Source organism: Hesperophylax consimilis, chromosome 19 (genome assembly GCF_061612785.1).
Source record: "Hesperophylax consimilis isolate HC1 chromosome 19, BYU_Hcon_1.0, whole genome shotgun sequence".
In the NCBI taxonomy this organism is placed as follows: Eukaryota; Metazoa; Arthropoda; class Insecta; order Trichoptera; family Limnephilidae; genus Hesperophylax; species Hesperophylax consimilis.
This window is the reverse complement of record NC_142854.1, coordinates 31,409,160-31,416,911: the sequence shown is the minus strand read 5'-3', so window position 1 is coordinate 31,416,911 and position 7,752 is coordinate 31,409,160.

Here is a 7,752-nt window from a genome sequence, read left to right as displayed (position 1 = left end):
TGGATGATTTATATAGCGCCGTTTTTGTGCAAAACCATCTCAATTACCTAAATGCAAAAGATTATCCCATTGTTTAAACGATTCCCCCATTTCTCTAAAAAAATAATTTCCTCACTTATTCGATTGAGGATTGGACATTATTCCGTTCCTTCTCGCCTTTTTAAAATTCACGTGCTTGACTCCTCAGATTGTACAATCTGTGGTCTAGAAGTGGGAACTTTAGATCTCGCAATGTTTGGTCAGAGTATTGGCACGTTGCTAGTCAATCCAAGGGAGCCTGCTCGTAATATTAAAAATATTTGAATGATTTGTACAACGCCGTTTTTGTGCAAAACCACCTCAATCGCCTCAATACAAAGGATTATCCGATTGTTTCAAGAATTCCCCCCATTTCTCCAAAAATAATTTTGCTCACTTATTCGAATGAGGATTGGACATTGTTTCGTTCCTTCTCGTCTTTTTAAAATTCACGTTCTTGACTCCTCAGATTGTACATTCTGTGGTCTTGAAAGGGAACTTTACATCACATATTTTTGCTGTCCCTCTCTAAACAAATGTCTTCTCTTCTATCAAGCCTTGTCTAAAATTGCCTCTCCTCCATTCAACATCTCATCTCTTCTAAGTCTGAATTCGACTCCAATCTTCGATACAATGTTGAAATTTGCACATTTAAACAAAATTGATTTAATTCACCTTCACTCACTCCGTAATTTAAAATGATGGCCTAGAACAACCTTGAAGGGTGAAAGCCAGAACCAATTGAAAACAATAGGTCTGAATTAATTGATGTATTTTTATTTTATTAACACACTTACCGCGGGAAGGGTTCGAATTTGGGAGTCGGGTATGGGTAACGCCGCCCAGGGAACCATTTATCAGATAACCAACATGTCATAGGTCACCCCAAGTGATTTCCTACGTAAGAAGGGGTTCCCGGTTCATGGAGTGAGGTTTGTCTGCGTCTTGGCGGCGGATACGTCAACCCATCGACTGCGTGGTGGGCCGGATCAGGAGAGACTGGATGAAGGAGACTTTTGACACCTCCAGCGAGACTCTTAAGCCATAGCCTTGCACTGAATTGCGAGGGATGCATTCATACGTCCGATACATTCATACTCACCCATCCCTCATATCCTTTTCCTTCCTAGAATTTCCTCTCTTTATTATTAAAATACTTTATTATTACCGTTTTCGCCCACTCATCGTGAACTGCGGCTAGGTTATATAATAATTATATCTCTTTGTTATATCTGCGTTACTAACTCTTCGTAAAAGTAAAAGGTTCTTTATTATAATTGTCTTTATTTACGTTACAATTAATAGGTCTGGATTTAGCTACACTGTTCATTACCCGAGGTTTGGTAATTCTCTCGTTCGAGAAGCTTTTTCCCTGTCACTATAACCTCACAAGTACCCGTTACACTCTAGCGACATCTGACGGACTTTGGAGTAAGCTTTATGACTACCGCCATCTATCGCTTAAATACTCAACCTTATTACCATACATCACACCCTTTAATTGTTATAGTTGTATTTATATATAATTTAATATTGCAGACTAGGATTGGACTATCCTTTGACGGCCGGCATAGTCCAGTGGTAACGCATTGGACTGCCATTCCGAAGGTCGCGGGTTCGAACCCGGCGTGCGCAAATAAATTTTATTTGATTAATGATTAATTTGTGTTATTTCACAATTAATTAATTAAAATAATAAATAATAAATAGTATATTTGCGGCACGTTCCAGAGTGGAAGATACTACCAGTATCGCCCTGGTGTAAGACCACCATTCAGAATTGAAACGTTGCTCCAAATGGCTTTAGCCGTGTTTAGTGACTAGATCTGAATAGCCAGGTACTTCCCCACCTTCCTCTTTCCCTTCCCCACTTACCTTCAGCCTCACAACATCCCCCAATTGGGGATGCCATAGTCTCACTGGCTCCAGACGGGAGCAGTTGGGACTCTTGTGAGGTGACAATATAAAAAAAAAAAAAAAAAGTCCTGCTGGATTAAAAACATAAATAAAAAAAATAAATAAAGTATGCAATTTACTTAAAGTGATTTGTTTTTGGGGTATTATGCCGTGTTGCGCTACATCCTTCTTTAGCCAACGTTTTGGACAGCATTGCAGTGTCCATCATCAAGGCATATGTGTAATCACGTAATTGCACATCTGCCCTGATGATGGACACTGCAATGCTGTCCGAAACGTTGGCTAAAGAAGGCGGTAGCGCAACACGGCATAATACCACAAAAAACAAATCACTATAATATTATTTTTGGCCGTGAAAATCTCAAATCATACCTACTATGTATTTAACGTACATTTTCCCTTTGGAAAAAAAATCATATTCATATTTCGATATAATGTAACGTTATGTGTATAAAACAGCTGTACGTCTCTGAAGCAGAGCGAAGCTAACATTGCAAATAGCGTGACGAAACAGCTGTCTTTATCATTTACTTTATTTCTTCTTGGGAACAATAATTAATGATTATTTATGGTTCAAATATTGTTCCACTATACTAACAAAATACACATCTGGCCACTCATGTAACTTTTTTTTTAACTTACTTCAAATAGCTTATCAGCAGGAGCTTTTTAAAACAATATAATTCAATCCTACTATAAATACAAACAATAATCATATAAATTGCACCGATAAAAGACGAATTGTAATACTAGTATGTCTTTACACATACTATCAATGTATTGTTGTTTTATTGTTCCAGATAGCATTCATGTGGAGAGTGTTCATATCAAGTCAGAACCAGGACACCGGGAAGAAGATGGAGGGGGAATTCATTTTACGAAAATTGACATAGACCTCCCAGATGTTAAAAGGGAATGTTTAGAGCACTCTAAAACTATTACCGAGACTGCTGCAGGTAAAATTGATTTTTGTTTGTATGAATTCGTTTTCCTAATGTTCTGTTTTCACTATAGATACCTACTTATTGAGCTTTACTTGGGCATCATTTTCGACTCTAAGTTAAACTTTATATCTCACATAAACTCAATTAACAATAAGGGAATAAAAATGCTTGGATTCCTTTTCGAAACTCCAGAGGCTTCAGAAATATTTCAACCTTGAAAATTTTGTATACATCTTTAGTTCGAAGTCAAGTCGAATATAACTCCTCGATCTGGTCCCCACATTATAAAATTCATTCAGATTCAATAGAAAAAATTCAACACAAATTCCTAAGACACATTAACTTTAAACTCGGTATTCCCATTGAAATTATAAACTATAATTACTTAATGAAAAAATTAAATTTATTAAAACTCTCAGATCGAAGAATTATATCCGACTTAATATTTATGTTCAAAATTGTAAATGGTAGTGTAGACAGCCTTGATTTAATTAACCTCATTGAATTTCATGTACCCATAAGAGCTACTCGCTCTAAAACCCTCTTCAATTGTAACAATTCTAAGACTGAACATTTTAAACACTCGCTTGTACCTAGATTACATGAAATTAGTAATAGGTACGCAGATGTAGCGGATCTGTTTAACTGCACAGAAGCTAGGTACAAAAAAGTCTTAATATCATATCTTTTTAAATCATGGCCAATAAAATGTAAGTCTACTCATACTTACGTAAAAAGTCAAATAAATATGTATATAAATGAACTGTCTGGAGCAACTGAGGAAACTTGGGTCAATAAAAATAGTCAATAAGGTGAACCAACAGCTTGATTGACACTTAACTACTTTCAACCAAAACCTGAATATAAATGCAAACATTTTAGCTATTGTAATATATTATATCATGTATCTATACTATCATATATTTCAATCAATACTAATCTAACCTAGTCTACCTATAAGTTTTGCATGTACTTGTATCTCCAACTTTTTATATCCATCTAGAGTTTCTGTTAATTGTATATTTTCTGATGTCACTGTTTATAATTTACTGTATATGGTATATTTTATACCGTTGATATTAAAATAAATAAATTTACCGCCATATTTTTCAGACTTGATGATGGACCTGAAAACGCATCCCGATGAAAAGCTTCATTCATGTCCCCATTGCAACTACTCCTGCTCGGATAAATTTCGTTTAACAATGCACTTACGCACCCATACCGGAGAAAAACCTCATTCTTGTTCCTATTGTAACTACTCTTGCTCACGCAAGTCATCATTAACAGTGCACTTACGCACACATACTGGAGAAAAACCTCATTCCTGTTTGTTAAGATTTCAGGTACTGAAATATTAATATTGGTGCTTGTCACCCTATGGGTGTGGCAACATTTATTTTTGTGTTAGCGATTGCCGGGGCAATTTCGTATTGCCACGGATTTAATCGTTCTTCTCTTGTTACCATCCGTCTTGGGCGGTCGTTTTGGCAAAACGGCAGAGCTGCCAGGTTTTCACTTACATGTGGGTTATAAAACCGCGGAGAGAGATAGCAATATTGGGCTCACCTCACATGAGCTGCCTACGGGTCTTTTTTATTGTTAAAATAAAGACCATTATTCGAGAGCTGGAGTTATTATTGAAGAGTTACTCCAGTCATACTTCCTTGGAATCTGGTGACTCACCACGCCGGATTGCTCTGTCAGGAGAGTGAAGTTAAGATCCTGAACATTGATCATTCGAGCCGGATGATTATTATTTGGATTGATCCATTTGAGACGGAAGATCATTATTGGGAGTGGTCCAGTCGGGCCTCATCATCATCGGGAGTGGTCCAGTCGGCGTCCTCATCACCATCATTGGATTGATCAAGCGAGCCTCATCACGACGCTCGCATGCACAGCAAATCAGGTTGTAGCCTTCCTTTCATTGTCCTTTCAAATTCCATTTAAAAAAAGCTAAAAATCTGTGTAGATGCCACATTATTTCGTATTGATTATATCGAATTATATTCGGGTGTTCATAATCAGATGCTTTCAAAATAGCATAAAATTGTTGGTGATAATAATTTTTATTGTTGTATTCTGCCGAATAACTTTGCTTTGCTTACCTACATATCTAGCCACGCGTTTGCAAGCTTTGCAATTTGCATGCCATAGTATTGTGATCGGTTTCTTTATAATCCATAGTATTATTTTTTTTCACGTCAAACGTCAAGCTGCCGTTCCGAGTTGTGTATTGTTTTAAATCAGGTTATTGTGGTATTCGTTTCTAAAAAATGGAACTCGACAAGTTGGTTAGACAGCGCGGGGTGTTGAAAGGTTCATTAACGAGATTTGAAACCTATTTAAGCAACGAAAATGATATTAGGCCCAGCGTATTGTCGTCGAGATTAGATGCCATCAAACCTTCTCTGATAGAATTCTCCAAAATTCAGCTGGAGATTGATTTATTGAATAAATCAGAAGATCATGACGCGAGGGATAATTTTGAAGGTACATATTTTAATGTAATTGCATTAGGACAGGAAATATTATCAAAATTTAAGAAGATTGAAAATGTCCCGATTACATCAGTGAATTTACCACCAATTTCAATACCTATTTTTTCAGGAGATAATCATAAATGGTTGACTTTTAAGAACTCGTTCATTGCCCTAATTCATGATAACAGTAAATTAAATCATGTTCAGAAATTTCATTACCTTATTAGTTATGTGTCCGGAGACGCACTTGATTTGATTAGTTCTCTAGAAATAACCGGGGATAATTATAGTTCAGCCTGGACGATGCTTATTTCAAGATACGAAAATGTCAGACTTATTGCAAATAGACATTTGAATTTCTTATGTAATGTTACACCGTTAAAACGACAGAATCATCATGAATTGCGAAATTTAATTGATCAAGCAAACATTCATTTGAGAGCGTTACATAATTTAAAGCTTCCAACAGAACATTGGGACACATTAATTATACATATTCTAACCTCAAAGTTAGATAATCACACACGTAGCCTGTGGGAATCCATGGAGTGCTATAAAGTTTATCCTACGTTCGAGCAGTTTAGCAATTTTATTTCACAAAGGTCGCAGATCCTGGAAACTATCCAAGGTGATAATGGTGGAATGCAACAGAAAGCGGAACCAGTTGCAACAAAACCAAAGTTTTTTAATTTTAAGGAAAGGAATTCTACGAACAAGGTTACGTTAGCGTCAAGCAACGTTAATTGTATGCTGTGTAATGACAGCCATTTCATTTATTCTTGTAAAATATTTGTTAACAAAGCACCAGCGGCACGAAGAAAGTTCGTTTCAGAGAGCAATTTATGTTATAACTGCCTAAAACCGGGGCACCCTTCAAAGGTGTGCAGGTGGAAGGAAAAATGCAATGTTTGTGATCGAAAACATCACACTCTGTTACATATCAATACTGATAATGTACAAGCGGGTACTTCAACTGGCAAGGGTCAGTCGGAGGCACCAGTGAATTTAGCGTGTCATAGCGACATGAACGGGCGAGAAATTTTACTATCTACCGTAATAGTAAAAATAGAAGACGCGTACGGTGGAACACACAAAATACGCGCACTTTTGGATTCAGGTTCAATGTCTAATTTTATTACAAAGGATACTTGTAAGAGATTAAATTTGCATTGTACAAAATTGAACATACCTGTTTCAGGTTTGCATAATAATTTAATTCATGTAAAGGAAACAGTTGACATTAAATTTAAATCATTATGTTCTCAATACGAGGATGAAATATCTTGTTTGGTATTAGATGAGATTTCTTGCAATCTTCCACAGACCGTGATTAACCCAAAAATGTTGAACATTCCAGACGGTGTCCGGTTAGCTGATCCGCAGTTTTACCAGCCAGCTTCTATTGATATGCTGATCGGAGCAGAGGTTTTCTGGCAGGTGCTTCGTACGGATCAGATACAGTTAGGAAAGGGTAAACCTACATTGCATCGAACGGAGCTAGGCTGGATAATATCAGGAGCTGTACAGAGTCGTCATAATACGAGGCCAGTTAAAGTTTGTCATATTTCATTAAATTCTTTGCAGAACAAAATAGAAAGGTTTTGGAAGGTTGAAGAAACCGAAAATAGTAAGCATCACTCTCTGGAAGATAGTGAATGTGAAAGGATTTTTGAAGGCACGCATAAACGCGATGCAAACGGTAGATTTGTAGTCAACTTACCGTTTAAATCTAACCTATCTCAATTAGGAGATTCATTTAGTATTGCTAAAGGTAGATTAGCGTCAATGGGAAGGAAATTCTTAAGACAACCTAGTTTAAAGGAACAATACTCGGAATTTATTGATGAGTATCTTGTGTTAGGTCACATGACTGAATGTGAACCTCCAAAACGCGATGAAATTACTTATTATTTACCACATCACGCTGTATTTAAAGAAGCAAGCACAACTACTAAAATTCGTGTTGTTTTTGACGGGTCGGCTAAACCCGCTCGAGGGATTTCTTTGAATCGCGCTCTAATGATTGGGCCCACCATTCAAAATGATATATTTTGTCACTTGGTATTTTTCAGAAAACATCAATATGCAGTCACCGCAGATATTGCAAAGATGTACCGTCAAATTAATATCAACCCGGAACACAGAAATTACCAACGTATATTATGGAAAAGGGATGCGGAGGATTGTTTGAAACATTATACGCTAAACACGGTGACATATGGTTTGGCTCCTTCGCCTTATTTATCAATACGTTGTCTGCACCAGCTAGGTAATGACGTTTCATTTACTACATTTGATACTCCCACGGAGTTGCCAGAAACGGCGAGGATAGTTTTGGTTACTAGTAGTCCTGTCGATTGGGAAATATTTAATAATTATTCTTCATT